The sequence below is a fragment of the Gallus gallus genome, chromosome 1 (assembly GCF_016699485.2).
Source record: "Gallus gallus isolate bGalGal1 chromosome 1, bGalGal1.mat.broiler.GRCg7b, whole genome shotgun sequence".
In the NCBI taxonomy this organism is placed as follows: domain Eukaryota; kingdom Metazoa; phylum Chordata; class Aves; order Galliformes; family Phasianidae; genus Gallus; species Gallus gallus.
Genome location: NC_052532.1, coordinates 133,349,458 through 133,359,142, shown reverse-complemented (window position 1 = coordinate 133,359,142; position 9,685 = coordinate 133,349,458). Strand labels below are relative to the sequence as shown.

Sequence of the window (9,685 nt, the reverse complement as noted above, 5' to 3'; positions counted from 1 at the left end):
TTCCCAACTTTGACTACTTTACTATTGCTGCAGAAACATTTCAAAACTTTCTCAGTGCCCCATGTCCTGCACAATGCAAAGAGCAAGAGCCACTATCTGCTTCCCAGGACCTTACCACCCAGACACCTTCCAGTTTTGTTTATAAACCTCAGCACTCTCAGGCAGCTAAATGACAAGACAGGGGGTAACGGTTTTAAACTGAAAGAAAGTAGCTTTAGGTTGGGCATTATAAAGAAATTCTTCAATCAGAGGGAGGTGAGGTGCTGGTACAGTTGCCCAGAGAAGCTGTGGTGCCCCATCTCTGGAGGTGCTCAAGGGGCCCTGGGCAGCCTGAGCTGCTGGGGGCAGCCCTGCCCATGGCAGGGGCTGGGACTGGGTGGGCTGTGAGGTCCCTTCCAAACCAAACCATTCTGAGGTTTCTATATGATTCTATAGAAACACAAGGCAAGCTGAGGTCTCCCTCTCCTTATCTCCACCCTGAAGAAAGGACTTAGACCTGTGGAGCTTGGATTTCTTCCAGCATCCTGCAGACAGAGAGGGACCAAAGTCTGGAAGAGATGTTGGGAGTGACCAAGATAATGGACTTGCAGTGGCTTGGTCCCCATTTGAGGGCTGCTGGACATGTACTGTGGTACTAAAAGAATGACAGGAGATAAGGGATCCCTGTGAGGTGCTAACACTGCTCTATGGGAGGTGGCCACACTGTCTGTCCCCTGTAGCTGTGAAGTATGAAGGAGATGGCCAAGGTAAGCTTCTATCAAGGCTGGTGGAGAGGGGTATTCTCACAGGGTACAGGATCAGCTCAGCAAATCTTGTGCCCTTGCTCACACTGGCAGACCACATACCTAGAGAAGAAACTTAGCCTGCAGACAACAAAAGTTTTTATCTTCCTCCAGGGTCTCAGGTAATACAAAGAAGATCCCACTAACTCTCCTGGTTTTCCTTTTTGGGGTCTTCTGGAAAGAGAGATGTATTCCTGAATAGTCCCTGAGAAGTCAGGAAGAGTGTTCAGACTTTGATCGTCCTCTTGAGAGGGGAAAGAAAGTAGGCAGAAAAGTGTATGCAATGCTAAAGAAGAGAGTGAAAAGGGGGGAAGAAGAGGCTCTGGTGAGGAGAGAACAAGGAGAGGTGAGGAGTGGAAGGGATGGAAAGCTGAGAACAAAGGGGAGAAGCCCTAAGCATTTGAAAGAGCAGGTAAATGAGGGAAGGAGTGCAGGTGGGGATGAGATGAGGTGCAGTGCCTTAAGAGAGACATTTAACAAAGGGAAGAAAAGGGAAGTCTTAGCAATGTATTAAACAGGGAAGAAATGGGGAACAAGGAGCTAAAGAAAGACACAATCAGAAAGAGAAGACTTCCTTGTAGAGAAAGAGAGATGAGAGCAGGCTGACTCTAAAGAGGGAAAAGTACTAGAATCTAAGAAATACATTAAATACATTACAAGCTTGACATACAAAAGAGGCACAGAGAGCAAAGGAAAATGAAACAGAAAAAGATAGCAGGTGGAACAAAGGGAAACAGAGCAAGTAACACAGTTTTAAAATACTGAATGTAGAAGTTGGATTTATAGAAACTTATTGCTGAGCTCATTTCTCCCTTTAGACCTCTACAATATGAAATGAAACATATGTACAGTCTGGCATTGCTGTTAATATCCCTTCCTTCAAATCCGCTTTTAATGGGTACAGATAATAAAGCTGGTAACCGTTTAAGAGCAAATGCCATTACAAATGATGACCTGTAATCCACTGTAAACTCTTACCCTCTGCTTACACAAACAGACCTGGATGCTTGATGTGAGAAGAGACTTGTCTTTCTTTCCATGCAGAGATCCTCAATCTTCTGGCCACATTTCAGTTCTCAAAGGACAAATTGTTATGCTGCAAGGTATACCTGAACAAAGAATAATTTTCCTCAATTCTCACTATCTGAGATATTTGAGATGTAGAAGTCCATTCTCTTTACTCTCACTGAATGTCACATGGAGAACAACTGAACACTGAGCAATTTGGCGGAGAGTAATTTCTTTTTTAGGTGAAAAGGTGGCTTGAAAGACCTGCTTGCTGGCAGCACAACCTCTCACCAGCTCCCTGGAAGGCTCCTTGCTCTAACAGTACGCTGTGCTGTGCCAAGGAAGAAACAAGCCAAATGCTTCAAACTACCTAATGCTGTCAAAGCAGGCATGCTCTTGGGCACCACAGGGGCAGAGAGCGTGGCACTTAGCTTCTCAAACTCGTGCTGATACAAAACTCTGCGGTTTTTAGCCAGGAGTACTCCAGTATTCCTCTCAAGCTCAGCAGACTGCTGCAGCTCCTTATGCAGTCACAGAACATAGTATCACATTGCTTGACAACGTTGCCCTTCCAGAATCAGCTCTCTTACAGCTGCCCTAGCCCCTTTCCTTCTCCCTTTACACATTTTAAAGCCATCAATTGCATCTCACTTCCCCCTTTCTCATCAGAACAACAGGCACACGACCTCTCCGCCCTTACCTCATGTGCTGCAGTGAAGACCCAATTAGAAGTCTAATTTTAATGTTGTTTTAACCATCACTGCACTTGTGAGACAATGGCAAGAGACTGTAACAAGAATGGACAAAAGACACACAAACTCATAAGAAAAACTAATGATGAATCATTGTTTGAAGGGTGAGTCATGCTTGAGTGCATGCATATGTCAAGCATGAGACTGGCATAGCTTCACTTGATTGACCCAAATCTGCTTTAAGTCTCCTCTTGCAGCTATGCTTTTAAGGGAACAGTAACACACCACAGTTGCTTGTACAGTGATTTTATTGCCTGTTTACTTCTACGAAGATTTAATTGGACCCCAGCATTCCAGGTGAGACACCCAGTCTTGCCTCTAGTACCAAAATAGGGTCAGCCCCAATTTAGGTAGACCCTCCAGCACAGTGTTTGAACCATTTGTCTTTCCTAATAGAAATCTGTATAGTCCGCTTGTAAAATTTGCTGGAGAGGGGAATTCACATCATCCACAAGCAGAGCATCCCCAGTCTAGCACTGTAGATCCAGGCCACTCATGGTCATCACTAGATTAACAAGGAGAGCTACCACTCTCATTTAGGCAGTTCCATGATAACACACGACTGTGCTGTTTTGCCGGCCATGTTATCTCCCAGGTCCTCCTTGCCAGTGAAGGGAGGCTGCACAACAAGCAGGGCTCGTGTCTGCATGGAGGTCCCTGCTGGCCGCCCACCGGCCGGTGCTGCAGCCAGGGATGGAGCAGGGACACACAGCCCCACCGGCAGCAGTGCAGGCTTGGGTCAGTGTGGAGCAATGGAGAAGCTGAGCCCCAGGCAGTGAGCTGTCATCTAGCATCTCCGGCTGTGGGTTGACAAGTGCTTTCAGCTCACACGAGGCGGCAGTGACGCAGAGCGAGGTGATGGTGGGACTGCAGCTGGGCTGCCCAGAGTGCCCCAAGGTGAGCCATCCCTTACAGGCATGGTTCTGCTCCGCAGCGCATGGTGAGGGTGATCTGCTGCCAGCAGTGCTGGTGCTAGCAGGGATACCTTCCCAGGTGGTCTTCAGAGATAGGCAGAGTGCCCTGCATTTGTAGGATGCTGCAGTCAATCAGCACAAGATCAATTTCACGACTGTAGAAACTGTGTGCCCTCTTTCCACGGTAGGCATACAGAGTTAGATGTCAAATAAAATTTATTCATCTATTGCACAGAAAGGCACTTGCATATTATTAGCTAAGGGTCATGGGTCTTTTTCTTCCTTGATGCGCAGGATTTGGGTTTTGCATGGTGGTGGAGGTGGTGCGGTTCATTTCGAGAGGGATCTGACACCGGTAAATGTACCAAAATTTGCTATGCAGACAGGTGGCTTGGAGAAACTCAGCTCACATCCCCTGATTTCTAGTCAAGTGCTGAGCTGCATGAACACAGAGATAATACTGTGTAACGCTCGCAAGCATTTAGCCATTAACAAACAGCTGCCTAGCAATCTCTTTATGAGATTTATTTCTCTCTTATGGTTTTGTCAAGGAAACAGTAGTTGTTGGTAACATTCAGAAGCTCAAAGGTGCTATTTAATACTCGGGACAATGAGCAAGCTGAAAAACCTCTGTAAAAAAAATAAGCCTATGTGATCGTTTGACTTTGTTTTTTGTCATTTTACAAATCATATGTGCCCAGGGTCTTTCATTCTGGGACTGTTTATTTGTAAGTAACATCAGGCTCTAGGAAAACTTTGAGCTTTATTTTATGCAAACAATTCTATTTTAACTGGTATTTTACATTGCATTCAGGCTGTGGGTTGCAGCAACATCACTCATCTTCCTGCAGGCAAAACTCTGTTGTGTTTTGACAGTCATTCCTGATGCCTTTTCCTTTTGCAAAGAAGATGTACCCAAGATAAGAGCTGGGACAGCCGCAGGGGGCAAAAACTAGAGTGCATGTAGCAAGACACAAAATGATGAGGATTTATGCTTTTCCTCCGTCCAAGCACAGTAGGATCATCTACCTGCAAAAGGATAAGCTAGGCAGCCGGTGCCAAGGTCCCTCTACCATCTAAACACTTCTGTTTTTCTCAAAATGAAAGCACTGCCTGCAACCCTGTGCCTATAGGAAAACTACTCCTGACAGCTGAGTGCTGTGGTGTTGAGCTGCAGCACAGCATTTGCTGATTCCTTCTGGAGAGGAGAAAGGGCAGACTAGGAAAATAACACTGGCAAATTTATTCCAGAGCATCTGAGGTAGCTCCATCAATTTCACCTGTGCAATTCTAGCAGCTGCACCCTCCCACTGGCTGCTTGGAGGTAGAAAACCGTGCTGAATCTGTGCTGCAGCATACAATTTTGCCTTAATTTTGGCTCACCTCCACAGAGCACCCCTATGAAACCATTCCCACAGGCTCTGCAGGCAGCGCACAGCTGAACGCCATGTTAAATTAGCTCTTTCATTCCGTGCAGCACGGTAGCATTGGCAGAAAGGAGGAGATGTAAAAGCAAATCAAATGAGTGGAGGCAGATTTTGAGCTGCAAACTTCCTCACTGCGTTGTGGCAGTCCTATAAGAGGTGGATGCTTCCTGTAAGTGAAAGATGGGTTTTGGAACCACAATTATCCATTTTTTCTCAATATGAGGAAAAGAAAAAGAAAAAATCCCTGCTATGTTGAGCTCATATATTGGCATTAGCACTGATCTTATTTTAACACTTGAAAGATGCATTTTGTTTCTCTTTTGTGATTGCTACTCCTCCCTATGAATGCTTCTTTGCTGCTTTTATTTCCCTCTGTAGCAATGCTGTTGCATTTGGAAACTTCCTCAAATGCGCATGTGTGGTGTGGGCCTACTGATCGAACCCAGTTTCTGTTTGAGTTTACAGCAAGCTTTTATCTTCAAAAATAATCCAGATTTAATAGGATCCATAGAATCATGGAATATCCCAAGTTGGTAGAAACCCACAAAAGACCAAGTTCAGATCTTGGTTCCACACAGAATCACCCAAAATCCAAACCTGGTGTCTGAGAGCAGTGTCTAAACGCTCCTTGAACTGCAGCACTCAGGGCCGTGCCCACTGCCCTGGGCAGCCCGTTCCATGCCCACCACCCTGTGGTGCAGCCCCTTTCCCTCACCCCCAGCTGCCCCTCCCCTGACAGCTCCATGCCGTTCCCTCGGGCCCTGTCGCTGTCACACAGAGCAGAGCTCAGCGCTGCCCCTCCGCTCCCTGTGAGGAGCTGCAGCCGCCATGAGGCCTCCCCTCAGCTCCTCTGCTCTGCGCTGAGTACACCGAGGGGCCTCAGTCACTCCTCACACGTCTTCCCATCTAGTGCCTCCGCCATCTTTGTAGCCTGGCAGTGCTGGGCCACAGCACACCAGGGTACAGCTGGTCCTTTTGGCTGCCAGGGCACAGCCTGATGTAACCCCATTTACTATAACCCTTTGAGCTCAACCTGTCAGCTGGCTGTTCATTCATCACATTATGTTTTTGTTTATCTGTATGCTGGATATTTTGTCCAGAAGGGCACTATGAGAAACAATATTGAAAGCTTTGCTGAAATCCGAAAAGATTATGTCTACTGGTTTTCTTGGTGAGATAAGTGGGTAACTTTGTCATAAAAGGAAATTAAGTTCATTAAACAGGACATTCCCTTGTCTTTCAGGTGTTTTTCAACAACTCCTAGAATAATCTTCTCCTTACTTTTACCAGGCACTGAAGTGAGACTGACAGGCCTGTAATTAGCAGGTCAATAATAGCAATAATAATAATAACAGCAATAATAATAATAATAACTGCCCACTACAATGCCTCAAATGTCTGCTTTTTCCTCCTAAAAGCCTTTGAGTCGTGAATAAAGAGCAATCTTTAGGCACATCCTGAGGACACTCGTCTACGTGATCAAACAGCCCCATATCTGACAGAACGGTGTCAGTTCAGCTGAGGAGACAGCCGCACTCAGTAAGCTGACAGCAGCAAAAGGAAGGGGTCGTGGCAGGTCACTGCTTTCACAGAGAGACAAGGACTTCTGGAGCGCCACAGATCCCGATGCATTCCCTTCACACATCACATTCCTGGGTCAACCTCCCAAAACAAGCATAGCTGGATGCGTGCAGACCTGCCTGGACTGTGCTTACCGCTAGCTGGAGTGATGGCGGGGAGGAGGAAGGAGGAATTACCCTGGCGATGTCAGCCGTGCTTCCCAGCTGCTGCAGTCCTCAGCTGACCCTTGCAGGCAGACACTGCGAGAGTTACACTGGATTACAAATCCCCGCTGCTCTTAATCCAGGGGCAGACGAGGAGCACTGGTCCCCCGCATGCTGGGGACTGCCTGCATTCATGATTTTGTTGGACTGGGTGCTTATTTATATACTCCTCTCCAATTCCATTTGCCTTTCTTTTATCCCTGCAAATTCTTGCTGTATTGTTGTGTGGCAATATTATTGCCTTTAAAAGTGGTAATGTCTGACGACTTGATTCTAATGTTTTTACATTCTTCTGGGTGGCTGGGGTTGTCCCAGGAAACCCCACTGTTCAGCAAGGCATGGAGATGTGTTTGCTTGGCTTGAATATCAATAGAAGTTGATGGCTCTTCCCTCTTCTATTACACTCAGAGTGTGGTGATGCACTGGAACAGGTTGCCCAGGGAGGTAGTGGATGCCCCATCCCTGGAGGCATTCAAGGCCAGGCTGGATGTGGCTCTGGGCAGCCTGTTCTAGTGGTTGGCAACCCTGCACATAGCAGGGGGGTTGGAACTAGATGATTATTGTGGTCCTTTTCTACCCCAGACATTCTATGATTCTATGATTCTCTTTCCTTAGAGGGTACTTCCTTATACCCTCATCACTTTTCCTTTTTGGATCTGTCTGGGAATTCACGCCATTTATGCACAATGCATCCTTGCTTCATTTTGGGGAAAGAGGATGCATTTCTCCTTGCCAGCACCGGAATCTTTATTTTCTATATTTAGCCTTCTAGGGAAAAGTATTTATACTATCTACATCACTTTCCTGCCAGTAGCTTGTTTTTCTGCACATGTTTATTAGACATACAGATACACCTGGCTGGTTGGATCCCCTTCATGTCACTTCTGCATGCCGGCAATGCTTCTGTGCATTATCAGAGCTGTTCAGTGACAGCAACATGGATCCAGGAGGATACTCCATTCCCTGCACTTGTCCCATAGTAGACTTGGTCAAATCAACCAATATGGGGGTAACAGCGCAGTGACTGGACCCAACCTGCAGGCTGTGGGACTCTAGTTGGACTAGATGACCTTTAAGGGTCCCTTCCAACTCAAACAAGTCTAGACAAACAAGATTCTGTGAAAATAATAGCATGGTTTTGCTGAGTATCAAAGCACATTTCACTCTATGTATAGTCCTATTAAAAATCTAAGGTTTATATGATATATATTTATGCTTAGTCCTATTATTATCCCATAGGGCTTCTTAGAGATCCGTTTTGTTAACTTAATGACTATAGAGCTGGATCTGCTCATACATGAAGTCAGTGCCAAATGTCCATTAAACCAGTTCCTAATTAAATTATTTTCTGAAGTTTTTGATCCCATTCTTAAAAACATTATCTGAATTTTGTGGGAGATGATCATATCTAAGGCTGAATATTGTTGTTTAGCACCAACACTTAGTTTTACTGATTAACTGATACTGATACAGATTTACTGATTAACATCATATGGAAAAAACACACACACACACACACACACAAGTTAAATGCTTGTTATTTCTTCAGAGGCTTTTGTTATCCTGCTTGCTTCCTACAGGCACTACTGGCTGCCTCACACTCATCACCACACCACACATTTGCTGGAAAGAACAGGAGTTTTCAATGATGAGCTTTGCTTTCCTTTCTTTCAGAAAGGCCTAATCCATACAACGTGCATGACTGAGAATACAACTGTTCAGTTTATTTAAGGATAAGCTCAGGCCTTAACTTCAGCTAGAAATATGTAAAGCTGCTTGGTTTTGCTGAGTCCAAGTCTTAGTTACCTAGTGCACACTTTGCTCCTTCACTTATCTAAGTCATCCTATCCCTTAACAACTGATCAAAACCTGCATGCAATAAAATAATTTGCATTGCTTAAAATAGAATGTTAGAGGTAATTAAGAGTAACAGAGACGTGTTATCTCCTACAGCAGCACGTGAGGCCTCAGCCACGCTGAGGCTGTGTGAAGCACAGAGTGCAGACGTGGGCCCCGTGCATGGCTGGTTGGTGGCCACAAGACAGGCCAGGCTGCGTCTGCATGGTATGCCATAAAGGGTACAGATCTCAAGATGCTGACAGCAACTTCTGCCAAGGAGTGGCTTTATGTGTTAACACCCCCTTGTTATCAGCAGTAGATAGGGAACAACAAGCCATTTTCTCTCCAAAGGGAATAAAAATCCCTACAACCTGTAAGATATGGCCACACAGCCTCACAAATCTGGGGGTTGAATTACTTGATGTCAGGATCAGAAACTCCTATATACTCCCCTCATTGACGTCCAGAGCACAGAGACTGATATTCCAATGCTTTCTATCAAATAAAATCAGACCCTGCTTTGGTTAATGCACTGGATATTTAAAACTTATTATTCTTGATCTGCATTTGTGTGTTACAAGAGAAGTAGCCAACTCCAGATGACAGGACAGATGGAGTTTTACAGCGCATAAAAAAATGGGTTCTCAATAATAAGTCATATGTTACACTTGCACATTCTTCTACACAATTAAGATATTTCCTTTAACAATTAGCAAAAGAAAAAAAAAAAAAAAGGAAGAGAATTGGCACCTCAGCGTTTTGACTGAGCTGTAATAAAACTGCAGAGCTGAGGCAGATGAACTTGCATATTCTTCCCACAGGACTCTACCCAGAAAAACAGATTTCAGAAAGCACTGTGAGCTCACTGGGATATGCTACAGCAGAAAATACTCCTCTTTGTGGGTTGGAAATAACTCTTTTGATAAGGAAAGCTTCCCTGGCTCTCTGGTGCTCACGGCTCGCTCTCTGAACAGTGCTCTGCTCAGAGTCAGAGAAACCTCTCCAAGAAGGTGCCATGGGAAAAGAGCAAAAGTTTTCAATGACATGTATACCCTAACTCTCCACCACCTTTCAGCAGCCAGCATTGGACTCAACCTTCACCTTGTAGCCTTCCAATGTCCCCCAGTTCTGCAGATGGTGCTGGATAGAACAGAGGACTCAGCACCTGGGGCTACAAGA

The 9,685-nt window shown here is 45.4% G+C and overlaps 1 long non-coding RNA gene across 1 annotated transcript; it reads left to right on the top strand.

Moving 5' to 3' along the window:
• Positions 1-568: 568 nt before the first annotated feature.
• Positions 569-7,871, top strand: LOC121108983. Its single transcript, XR_005843647.2, has 2 exons — positions 569-746; positions 6,302-7,871. It is a non-coding gene; the product is annotated as an uncharacterized LOC121108983 (long non-coding RNA).
• The last annotated feature ends 1,814 nt before the right edge of the window (positions 7,872-9,685 follow it).